The sequence below is a fragment of the Lycium ferocissimum genome, chromosome 9 (assembly GCF_029784015.1).
Source record: "Lycium ferocissimum isolate CSIRO_LF1 chromosome 9, AGI_CSIRO_Lferr_CH_V1, whole genome shotgun sequence".
Taxonomy (NCBI): Eukaryota; Viridiplantae; Streptophyta; class Magnoliopsida; order Solanales; family Solanaceae; genus Lycium; species Lycium ferocissimum.
Window position 1 is genome coordinate 38,468,809 of NC_081350.1, and position 9,601 is coordinate 38,478,409.

Here is a 9,601-nt window from a genome sequence, read left to right on the forward strand (position 1 = left end):
TAACAAATTAATTCTAGATAAGCTAAATTAATTTGCATACCCCATCAATACGTTAACCATACACATGCTTATCCATATTTTACAATGACGTTATACAATAAATTTAAATCCATGCAAATATGCAATACATGCACAACTTGCTGGGATGATATCACATATGCTCCTTAATTTTAGCAGATATCTCCTTAATTTTAGCAACAATGATTTTAAGGGTAGAACATGAAAAAACAAACACAGATCGGTGCACTAAACTTCCGTTATATAAGCAAACTCCAAAAAAAGATCGGATCATATTAGATCTATTAGACGCAACCTTACTATATATATCTGGAAGAGAATATTTCACGACATGAACCCTTGATCTCCCGGTCAATACTCGACGACAATTCTTATTGCTGTGCTATGATTCCCTTTCTAATTGAAAATCTCAATAAAAAAAAAATAAAAAAAAGCAGTTTTTTCTTCCTCTATGGACAAGGGAAGACAAATGTATTTGCAATTTGCTTCCAATTCAACCTTCACCACTATTATATAAAGAAATTGGAATTAGTGACGAACACCTTCTACAATTTATAGAAAACTGTCGCTAATTCTATTAACGAATTATCAAAAAATTAAGATTTGTTCGCTACGACCTCTTTAGCAACAAACTTGAGACGAATTTTGTAACTAATTTTTTTATTGAGTAGTGTAAGTTAGTACATAAGTATATGTATCTTTAATTGGTGCTTAGAAGTGGATCTAGAGGCCTGGTTATGTGTTCACCGAACCAATAGCTTTTGCCTAAACCCTACATTTATTAAGAAATATTTTAAATATTTTTAAATATTAATTTGACGGTAAAACTAATTATTATAGTAGAATTAACTTGAGATAGCTACATAAACACATAAAATTTTAATCTTGAATCAACCTAGCATTAATCTTTCATATATAACAGGTAAACTTTATACTCCTTTTCGAGTAGAAGAATTTTTAATGATTGAATTATCTCTTAAACTCTAATTATTGCTTTCTTTCTTTCCAGAACCCTCTAATTTTTCATCAAAGATTCGTCACTATATATAAACTGGCAACAGAAGTAAATTGGTATGCAAAAGTAGTATAAATTCTGTTGTAAGGGGAAGAAGATAAAGACATTAAATTAATTAAGACCGGCGTTTAATTAATTACCTACTTGAAGATGACCCCTATGATATGTAATAAAATTAATGAATTTGCAAGATCTGCAGTTGTTAAATAAACTCATCACTCAAACCAGAAATATGCTATTTTCATCAAACGTTCACATTGTGTTGAACTCAAAAGTCTTCCAAACTGCAGTAATTTGGACCCGTTGGTTGCATCTTATATTAAATGTCACTGCAAACCGACGATACACGTTGTACTGAAGTTAATAACTACCATACAAATTGAAACATTATAAGTAGTGTTTTTAGTACTTCTGTTGTGAGATGGTAGGACTTTATTGGGAATAGATGAGAGGTCATCATGAAATATTTATAGGACTCACTAGTCTTGAAGAGGAAATTTGAAGTCTTGTCATTGCATTTAAGAGAAGAATTTGCGTTATATACACCTTTAGTATAATTTTTTTCACTATCAGGTTATCTAAAATATATCTAACAGCAATCGTCTTTACATTGTGAGATTTGTAATACAGAAAATAAGACAAGTTAAGTTACCTGCTATAATAGATAAATGTAACTTAATATGTAAAATTTTCTTAATCTAACGATATATAAAAATTAAACTCTTAAAATAATTTGTTCTTTTTTTGGCCTCAAGTAGTTGATTTGTTTCAGAGAAAAATATTCACAAGGGGTTAAAGTGAGGTGAATTACCTTCCTCTATTTACGCCAAAACTCATTATGGTTATTCAATCTCAAAGTCCTACTATTGCATAGTCTCTCTAATTATTACTACTTAATTAATAATATCAAACTACTTTTTGAAGTATTAGCTAACTTAAGAAGAGTTCAAATATCGGGTATTGAACCCGTATAATATTATTATGTCATCAAGTTAAATTGTAAATTAACAATGGTTTAGTACTCTTCATATAGCAAATCATAACCTAAAAAGAGGAAATTAACATGTTATATCTTGTTAAATTTCACCGATCTCGATATGTGGAGTATATAATTACTTAAATTCATTTAGTGGTCTACTATTCTACTTACAATTCTTTTAACCTAGACTATACGTCCTACAAGACTATAATTAACTAAATCATAGCCTTCAGTAGCGCCAAAAAGCCACACCATGTGCCTTATATTACATTGGACCACCAGCTAACTAATTAACAAATTATCAACAACGTGTAACGTCTTATTAGGCAGTGACATGGATCTGTCTATTTGCATAAACTAAAAATAATAAAATCAAAACACTGTATTAATTCTTAGAATTAAGTAGCTGAAGTAACTTTAAAAAAAAATCAACTACTCCATTTTCACGGGTTACTTAACAAAAAAATTGACTCTTTACTGAACCATAGAACACGCACAAAAATTCAAGAGAGAAGAATCAGTCAGCAAATTATAACTCATGAAACTAGTCCACGTACAAAAATGTTACATCTTTCATGCATAAATTAAAGTAAGAACTAAGGGACATTTTCCTAACTATATTTTGTCTTTTTGCATTAAATATCTATTAGATCTCTACAATATGTTGTTCTGAATTTAATAATTCTCATACAAAATTGAAGAGTTATAGTGTTTTTAGTACTTGTGTTCACAGTTTGTAATATAAGTGAGATCCTCATGAAATGTTTCTTAGGACATATTAGACTCCACAAGGAAGTTTTAAGTTTTGATGACTATATAGGCTACATAAATTGAAGGGTGATCAATTGAACGCTTTTCATCTGAAAGTTATATTGTGTAAATAAGTTAAAAACTACTTTTATATAAAATTTTGAATACCTTTAACAAAATTCTTGACTTCAGCCCTAATGACTTGTCCATGCACATTTGAAAGCACTTTTCCTTCTTTGTAGCCTCATTTAGTTGTTCAAAGTTAAAAAAATTCACAAGGGGTTAATTCACAAAAGAAAGAACTTTAGGTGCTGGTGTTGTGGGTTTATTCAACTAGAATGATAAAAGGTGAGATAAATTAATTACCCTTCTTGGCTTGTTCCCAACATATATACCTCCTGTACTCATCATGCCCCGATATTAAACTCATTTTGGCCATTCAATCCCGAACAAAGAGTTCTCTCTCCTTTTCTTTTGGATAGGTTTAATCACCAAATATTTCGGTTTACTGACCCGATTAGTCCAAATTATTACTAGATAGGTCCATCAAGAAAATAAAACGCTCCTAGTAAAAGGTTCTCCATTTTAAGGGTTGCAGCACGAGTTCAACTATCTCAAAACACCCTTGCTAATTTCACCTTCTTTTTTTTTTTTTCCTTCAAATTTCTCAATTACATAGGGGATCAGATATAGGAAGATGAAGGAGATAATGAGAATTAGAGGCGAAGCCAGAATTTCAACTTTATGGATTTTGAATTTTAGAACAATGTCTTCAAGTACTAATAACTAAATTCTATCTTTAATATGTGTAAAATGTACAATTTAATTAATTTCATAACAAATACACTATTTGAACAAAAGCTATTGAATTCGGCAAGCAAGGAGCCACACCTAATGTCTAGGGTGACTGGGTAGCTGGGTGAAATTAAAGCATAGAAAACTAGCTCTTCCTTATATCACTAGAGACTAGGAGCCCGTTTGGCTTAGCTTAAAAAAGTGGCTTATAAGCTGGTTTGATCAAATTAAAAAACAGTTTATAAGCCAAAAAAATAAGTTGGGCTACCCTAACTTTTTTTTTTTTAACTTATTCTAAGCACTTTTTTAACTTATAAGCTGATTTACCAAACACCTAAAAAACCAAAAAATAACTTATAAGCTAGTTTGACCACTTATAAGCCAATCCAAACGGGCTCTAGACTATAAACCTGGGTGTTTTAACTTGTCTAGTTTCTATAGTAGTAATAAACTTTTTAACCTAAGATCATAAGGACTATAACTAAATCATAGCCTTGAATATGGTGCCAAAAGGCCACCGCATGTGCCTGAGATTACATATGACAACGCCAGCTTAACATACCGCAAGGTCCCATATGGTAAAATACTATATACATCGGATGTTTACACTTAATTATATATACTTATTATAATTAAGTGATTTAATAAAATTAAAATATATATTAATTAATTATAGTTAATTAAGTGAAAGAATCTATGCGCAAACACGTTTTATGCTTCTATTGATTTGGTATGCACAGTGATGATCGACAGAATTTTCATTAAGGGGGTTTATCGGGTTTATCATCTATTATATATACATAAGAAAAAATCCAACCTTATAGATGTAGTGAGATTTTCCGGCGAAGGGGACTAGTTTGTTACTTGGACCTATCGCGTTTGCATAATAATAAAAGAATAAAAAAAAACACTGTCATAATGCTTAAAAATCAGAAGCTGAAGTAACATTTTCAAAGGGCTACTTAACAAAATATTGACGCTTTAAGAGAGAAGAATCAGTCAGCAAATTAATTAGGCATCAAACTAGTCCACGTACAAGAATGTTACATCTGTCCATGCATAATAAATAAAGAATTAAAGGGTATTTTCCAAACTATATTTTGTCCTCTTGTATTAAAAATTTTAGTGCATAGTCATAATAGTGTCTGTATATTAGGTTTGATCTTTTGGTGCTCTAGCCTAACACTTCCAAATAGAAGTTCATCTCTTGACCATTATTAGGCGGAAAATTGGGAAACAGAAATCTTCACTTGATGGAAATTGATCATAAAGTATATGGTTATTTAATTTAATAAATTTGTATAACTACCTGTCTTCCTCTGATGAAATGGTCAAAAGGTCAAGTTAAAAAATGTTTTCAAAGAGAAAAAGGGGTCATAAAGCCAGTTTACTTTGTAAAAGCTTCCTAAAATGCTTTTTTGTTTGACAAGTCACTGGGTAAGTTGTCTTGTTACTCTGTTTAAGAAAATTCAGCTTTGTGCTTTAAGCATATATTCATCCAGCTGGTGATTCAAGCAGTTTAAGTTGTGTAAGAAATTTTCATATCATCAAGTCATTTTATCTATTGTAAGGTAACTGTCTTATTTTCAGGGTGTAAAAAATTCTTTTCACTAACAATATGTACAACTTAAACTATTGAAATTGCAAAGAGGTCCTGATGAGTTTGAGCAAAATACAAGAACAAAAGAAGTGTTCTAACTTGTTACTAGAAGATTTTTGACAACGTTCAGTCATTTTATCTGTTGTATGGTAACCTGTCTTATTTAGCTTCTATTTTTCTTTTCAAAGTATAACGTTAAGTTTTTCCAACCGTATCAAAGAAAAATCTTGATTTCACATGGCTAAATCTAAGAATATGTGACCTTGTTTACCCATTAAGTGTGTGGTTTAGCTATCAAATGAAATAGTATAAAAATCACGAGAGCTTTGGGAATAAAATCTCAGTAGCAACAAAAAATGCTAAATAATTTTTTCAATATGCCTGACGTTTTAGTAGGCAGAGTTACTCAGTACTTGATGAAAGGCAACTTACAAAGACAGAATCGGGATTTAAACTTTATAAATTTTAAATTCTACAATAGCGACATTAGATATTAGTAATTGGATTTTTGGATTAATTTTTTGTATATATTTAATTAATCTCTTAATACAAATACAATCAAACATCTCTATAGCGACGTCATTTATTTTTTACTGCTATGGCGAAAAATTATTATAAAATACATATAATATAATACAAAATGAAAATTTGATTAAAAAAAACTTGATCGTTATAGTGAAAACTTATTATAGAAGATTTCTTTTATAGAGAAGTCTGACTACAAATGATTTACACTTAAACCTTGTAGCCCCTCCCCAACCGCAAATATTCGATGAAATAGTTTAGATGTGTACAAGCCAACGCAGATAACATTATTACAAAGAAAAAGACAGAAAATGTGAGCTTGTTGGCATTTAAAGACGCTCCAATCCAATTTGTTGGGGGTTATATGATGTGTGGGGCATGTTGGGGTCAGTCACATGCAGCATTGAAAGATGTCTTCTTATGAGTTATGGTAAATCTTTTGCTTCTTTCGACTGTTATATTTTCCACAAATGTCAACATTGTCTACTGTTTATTCACTTTCAATCATTGATTTAACTAAGGCAGAGTTGTGACCTGTATAACCTAAAATGTAAAAAGAATCAAAAAGAAGACAAATAAACAAACACATTTAACCCCACTAGCTAGATCTATAAAAAGACTAGTTGGACAACCTTTATAACCTAAAATGTAAAAAGAATAAAAAAGAAGGCAAATAAACAAACACATTTAACCCCACTAGCTAGATCTATAAAAAGACTAATTGGACTTCCAATTTGCACGCTGGAGAAATGGATTATTGATCCTTTACAAACTCATTTTAGTTTTGTGATCATTTTACAAGAGATCTTCATTTTTTTCACACACGAGATTTGAAAAAAAAACACATAAGAGATTTGAAAAAGACATTTTCTTCTATTCAAATTATAAAAGGCCAAGAGATCTTATTTCCTCCCACATCATTTGCAAGATCAGGTAAAATAGGTTTAATTTCTTTTTCTATTATAATTTATGCATTAGCTGAATGGTCACCTTTTTACATAACAAAAGTCCCTTCGAGTTACATGACTTTCATACAACGTACTCTTACTACTTACAAGAGCCCGAAAGCGTCTATAGGTAAATAATTGTATTCATATAACAGCTTGCCATCAGTGGCGGAATCAGGATTTTAACTAAAAGGGTTCAAAAATATAAAGAAGTAGACAAATAAAGAAGCAGAGGGGGTCCAATATCTACTATGTATACATAAAAAATAATTTTCACCTTGTATATACAGTGTAATTTTTCACCGAAGAGGGTTCGGATGAATCCCTTGGTCCTTACTGGCTCCGCCCCTGCTTGCCATACCCACCTCATAGTGTCCCATCTTCCCCCAAATAATCAGCGCGGCAGTTAGCTAGGTATCTTTTAATGAAAAAATGGTCTTTCAGAATTGATTGTCATGTGTTATCACCTCTTTACATATCATATATTCGAATAAAGGTTGGAATTGTGAACTTAGAGATAGGATCTCTTTACTTCTTACAATTGAATGAATAAAAATGTTTTTTCGCATCTTTTTACGTGCTTTTTTTCGCATCTCTTATGTGTAAAAAATGAAAATCTCTAATAAAAAGGTTATAAAACTAAAAAAAAAGTTTGTAAAGGGCCAAAAATCACTTCTCCCTGTTATTTAAGCATCTTATTATGATATTTTAGTAAGATCTTTTCTAACTATTGAAATATGAATATGGAAGAGTAATAGAATCTTGATTTGGCAATAGTCTTTTTCCAAGAAATTCAAGACCGACATTTTTCAATATCCTCCTCAACCAAATACTTGATTGAGAAAAGAAAAAGAAAAAACAAGACAGATCATACACCAAATGCTAGTTGTACTCATACTGTAATCTATTTTCAACTAATTAAAAACCCTGTAAGTCACGGTTTTGTTCAGTTTATCTACTATTTAACACGACAATGATTAGTATAACTAAAAAGATAAGACATATATATTCCAAAATTAAAATAAATCTTCTATCAAGGAAACTTCTTAAATAGTTTATTTCTTTCCTATGGGGGAGAGTTGGTACTACTAAAGCATACTATTGCTCTCGTGATTAGAGAGCATAAATACAAAATATAACTCTAAAGTTTATAAAAATTGAACTGGAAAAATTCACCAGCTCAATCTTATCATTAATAACATTAGCTAAGTGTTACTTAGTGGCGTAGACAAGACTTTATCGAGGGGTTCAACATCTACTAAATGTACATACGTAAAATAAAATTAACCTTATATATATAGCGTAATTTTCAGAAGAAGAGGGTTCAATATTTCACCAGTACTTCAAATGCTAAATTTCAATAGTTACATTTACTCAGTCAAAACCAGTACTTGCAAATAACATTAACATGGACAAATTAACTAATCCAATTAGTTTTTTAATTATTCAATTTCAACATCTATAAAATGTCTCTTCACCCACTCTCACATGCAACTCTATTTAACACTTCCTCTCCTTTCTCTCTCTAAATTATTGTTTTTCTTCTTCTCAATCCCCTCTGAATTTTTTTCCCACTTTTTAGAAAGAAAATCCTTTTTTTGGGGCTGAAAAAACCCTTAAAATAATGGGAAATTGTGTAGAAACATGTTTACAAAGGGGAAATATAGAGGAATTAAGGGTGCAAGAAGAAAAAACAGGGGAATTTATAAAGGAAAACATTGAGATGGAAAAGGGAAAAACAAATATGAGATTGAAAATAGTTTTGACTAAAGAAGAATTGGAATGGCTACTTCTTAAGCTGAAATTTCAAGAAGGGAAAAATTTAGAGGAAGTTTTGGGTGAAATTGAAAGAAATAGAGGGAAAATTACTTGTGGATGGAAACCAAGTTTAGAAAGCATTACAGAGAGCCCTGAAATTCCAGAAATGATGGATAGATGACTTTTAATGAAATTGCTCACATCTTTTTTTAGTCCTTTCTTTTCTTTCCTTTATCTGAAGTTCATATAAGGAGAAGTGTTTGATATTATCGGAAGATCTATATTCTCAAGGCTTGAACTCGAGACTTCTGATTATCTCTTTTTGATTTCTTCTCTCTTTTTTTCCCTCCTTATTGTATATTTGAGTTTCCCTTACTTTTTGCTTCTTTTTTTTGTTTGTTTGTTTGTTTGTTTGTATGGATGTAGTTGGAATCCATATTTGTAAATTACTGATGATTGTGTACTTAATTGAGGCTTTGAATGGTCTTTTTTTTCCCCTTAATGCATGGGATATCTAAAGTTTGGGCCAAATTAATTCATATTTACGTCATGTAAGTTTAATAAAAGGAGAAGTGTTTGACACTACTGGAAGATCTACATTATCAAGGCTTAAACTCGAAAGTTCTGGTACATCTCTTTTGATTTCTTCTTTGTTTTTTTCTTCCTCCTTATTGTATATTTGAGTTTCTCTTACTTTTGGCTTCTTCTTTTTTTTTTTTTTTTTTTATGGCTGTAGTTGGAATCCATACTTGTAAATCACTAATGATTGTGTACTTAGTTGAGGCTTTGAGTGGTCTTTTTTCTCCTTAATGCAATGGATATCTAAAGTTCGGGCCGGATTAATATTTGCTCTGCATAAAGCGAACTAAAGGAGAAGTGCTTATTACTATTAGAAGATCTATATTCTCAATGTATGAATTCAAGACATCTGGCCTTTTGATTTTTTCTTTTTCACTTCTTCCTCCTTATTGTATATTTTAGTTTCTCTTCCTTTTTGTATTTTTGTATGGATTTAGTTAGAATACATTGTTGTAATTTTTTTGGTCCTTTTTTCCCTTAATGCAATGGGTTTCTAAAGTTTGGGTCAGGTTAATATTTGCGTTGTGTAAGGCTGCTAAAGAGGAGTACTAACTACTATTGAAAGATCTATATTCTTGAGACTTGAACTTGAAATCACTGACTTTTTGATTTCTTCTTTGCTCTTCTTCCTACCT

The 9,601-nt window shown here is 30.7% G+C and overlaps 1 long non-coding RNA gene across 1 annotated transcript; it reads right to left on the reverse strand.

The window, feature by feature from the left end:
• Positions 1–8,296: 8,296 nt before the first annotated feature.
• On the reverse strand, positions 8,297–9,112 carry LOC132030640 (uncharacterized). The gene is made up of 2 exons (XR_009408070.1): positions 9,019–9,112; positions 8,297–8,703 (listed from the first exon to the last, which is right to left on the reverse strand). It is a non-coding gene; the product is annotated as an uncharacterized LOC132030640 (long non-coding RNA).
• Between the last annotated feature and the right edge of the window lie 489 nt (positions 9,113–9,601).